General features: G+C 43.0%; 1 long non-coding RNA gene across 1 annotated transcript; it reads left to right on the top strand.

Annotated features, from left to right (window-relative positions):
- Positions 1-569: 569 nt before the first annotated feature.
- On the top strand, positions 570-2062 carry LOC112260344. Its single transcript, XR_002955029.2, has 3 exons — positions 570-760; positions 1583-1651; positions 1923-2062. It is a non-coding gene; the product is annotated as an uncharacterized LOC112260344 (long non-coding RNA).
- Positions 2063-3583: the final 1521 nt, after the last annotated feature.

The following is a 3583-nucleotide window of genomic DNA, read 5'->3' as shown; positions in this document are numbered from 1 at the left end:
TTATGTCAACTCATCAGGCCCATGGCCCATGCTAGCTGGTTAGTCATAGGAGCTTCGTCTTGGCTTCGCAGAGGGAATCTGGCAAGAGATGTTTGCTCATTTGTCCCCACACATGTGTGTGGTTTTGTAGTGCAGCAGTACAGGGAGTAGGGACTGCTGCCCCAGCCTTTCTTACTGTCCAGACTATTCAGCTTGTTGGAATCTATCCTGTCCTCCTCCTCCACGTTATACTCTGTCCAGTACAAGCTGTACAGCCTATCATACTGTACATGTTCGGATATACTCTCTCACAGTCCATCTTCAAATAGTCCCCACGACCTTTAAATAGTCCCCACGTCAGACGGTTTGTAATGTCCTTCCAGATTGGCTAAATGCCTCTACCTCTGTGGGCATGTCTTTATAGCTTCTTGTGTCAACCATTTTGTTTCACTGTGAACCCGCTGGTCCAGGGGAGAGGGAAAGTTACACACACACACCTTGGCTGCGGTCCAAACATGTAAAAGACACACCCTCCTCCACTTACCCTTGCCTTATCCCCTTGGGGGAATCCCCGTGGCCATCTTTGCTGCTTGTCCAAACCATTAACCAAACAAGGGAGATTGGCAGCGCAAAGCCCTCGTTTTTGATCGAGAGGGCGAGTGTACTATTCTGTTCACTCCGGGGGCTGAAACGGCCAGTAATTCAATTTGCAATGATTGTACATCCGCTAAGAAAAGTCAGCCAAAACTTAATACCGACATTAAGAAATCAACATACAAGTGTGAGTAAAAACGAATGTAAATAAGTTGGAAATTGTGGTACTAATGCACGAGTGCACAAACACATCTCATAAAAGTAATATGATGTTTTTGTTTGGTTAACTTTTGGAAAATGTAGAAATAACCAATTTTCCTTCAGATGATCCAGCTACGCAGGCTAACGTCAGCTAGCTAGCTATTTCATTTACTAGCTATCATAGAGAGACCAGATGTATATATGAATAATTATATAGCTAATTTAAGTAGACATATAATCATATTATAATTAGATAGATTGGTACTGTCAAATTAACACCCAAGGTTAATTGTATTGTGTTCTGTGTACAACATGGTCAGGAGAGGAGACCAAAACCCGCATTAACCTTCGAGCAGCAAATGAGGAGTTGTTCACAGGGAAAGCTGTGAAGCTGGGCTGGGAGTTAGTGGAACAGTGGGATGGGAGTCAATACTAATAACTTCAAATTAAACTTTTAACACAATAACTAATAAGTAATGGATTAGCAGTGCGTTATAGTAAATGTATTATATTGGTAACAATATGGTGTATAAGGAAAAGGGTGTGTGCCTTTCACACCAGCGGCCCGGTTTCGCTTCCCTGCCCTGCCCTGTCATTTGCTACATTGGTGTCTGAAGTGGGATGGTAGCCGTGAGCCACATTACAATTTTCACCAATTGGTGCGATGCGGAGGGTGTTTGCCTTTTAAGCCAATTGACCCGGATTCGCTTCCCTGCCTCAAAGTTCCCTAAAATGTCATATTTGTGCTGTCTGTTTGTTAATATGTATGATTCATTAATATGTGCAAATGCTTTGTTATTATTTATAGGACAATTTTTCAGAGGATGGTGCTGGAGGGAAGGCTCACAAGTGGGAGAATTTAAAGAATAAGTACAAGGTAATAAACATTGGATGGGTCATGGAAACCTTGGTGTAATTGTAATGTCATTGTTGTTTTATAATCTGCTAACTCATTGCTTTTGTTTTCCAATATTATTGTTTCAATTAATAAAATATTGAACCCAACTAAGATTATTACTGTAAGTTACAAAGTTACATTTTAAGAGAGGCCACTGCTGAGAACTGGAGGTGGTTTAAACTACTGCACGAGACAATTTGAGCAAGGGCCTCAATTTCACCACCTGTCCTGATTGCCTCGTGCATTTTAGGTCCCTCCAACTCAGCAGCAACAGAGGTATTGAATTGGTCCACCCACACAGACAGCATCGTGAAGTAGGCACAGCAGCGCCTCTTCAACCTCAGGAGGCTGAAGAAATTCGGCTTGTCACCAAAAGCACTCACAAACTTCTACAGATGCACAATCGAGAGCATCCTGTCGGGCTGTATCACCGCCTGGTACGGCAACTGCTCCGCCCACAACCGTAAGGCTCTCCAGAGGGTAGTGAAGTCTGCACAACGCATCACCGGGGGCAAACTACCTGCCCTCCAGGACACCTACACCACCCGATGTCACAGGAAGGCCATAAAGATCATCAAGGACAACAACCACCCGAGCCACTGTCTGTTCACCCCGCTATCATCCAGAACGCGAGGTCAGTACAGGTGCATCAAAGCTGGGACTGAGAGACTGAAAAACAGCTTCTATCTCAAGGCCATCAGACTGTTAAACAGCCACCACTAACATTGAGTGGCTGCTGCCAACACACTGACTCAACTCCAGCCACTTTAATAATGGGAATTGATGGGAAATGATGTAAAATATATCACTAGCCACTTTAAACAATGCTACCTAATATAATGTTTACATACCCTACATTATTCATCTCATATGTATATGTATATACTGTACTCTATATCATCTACTGCATCTTTATGTAATACATGTATCACTAGCCACTTTAACTATGCCACTTTGTTTACATACTCATCTCATATGTATATACTGCACTCAATACCGTCTACTGTATCTTGCCTATGCTGCTCTGTACCATCACTCATTCATATATCTTTATGTACATATTCTTTATCCCCTTACACTTGTGTCTATAAGGTAGTAGTTTTGGAATTGTTAGCTAGATTACTTGTTGGTTATTACTGCATTGTCGGAACTAGAAGCACAAGCATTTCGCTACACTCGCATTAACATCTGCTAACCATGTGTATGTGACAAATAAAATTTGATTTGATTTGAGGTAGAGCAGCCCCCCCTGGCCCTCCACCCCAGGCCCCAGGGAGATCCCAGCAAACCCTCCCCATCTACCCCAGTGCAGCACGACAAAGCATCAGATGATGCAGACAGCCCCAGCACCTCAACCTCCAAGCACGGAGCCCACATAATGTACACCATTACGGTTAGGGAGAGTGAAAAGGATGAAGCCAGGTTCGCATGCCAGGAGCCCAAACAGAGAGGCTCATAGGTGTCCTCGACAAAATGGCATATAAAATGTAATGCAAAATGTAATGTAAAGTGTTGGTTCCATGTTTCATGAGCTGAAATAAAAGATCCCAGAAATGTTCCATATGTACGTATAAAAAGCTTATTTCTCTCAAATTGTGTGCACAAATCTGTTTACATCCCTGTTAATGAGCATTTCTCCTTGCCACGATAATCCATCCACCTGACAGCTGTGGCATATCAAGAAGCTGATTAAACAGCATAATCATTACACAGGTGCAACTTGTGCTGGGGACAATATAAGGTCACTCTAAAATGTGCAGTTTTGTCACACAACACAATGCCACAGATGTCTCAAATTTTGAGGTAGCGTACAACTGGCATGCTGACTGCAGGAATGTCCACCGGAGCTGTTACCAGAGAATGTAATGTTAATTTCTCTACCATAAGCCGCGTGCAACGTTGTTTTTGAGA

Source organism: Oncorhynchus tshawytscha, linkage group LG01 (assembly GCF_018296145.1).
Source record: "Oncorhynchus tshawytscha isolate Ot180627B linkage group LG01, Otsh_v2.0, whole genome shotgun sequence".
NCBI classification, from domain to species: Eukaryota; Metazoa; Chordata; class Actinopteri; order Salmoniformes; family Salmonidae; genus Oncorhynchus; species Oncorhynchus tshawytscha.
This window is presented reverse-complemented; position numbering and strand designations above follow the sequence as displayed.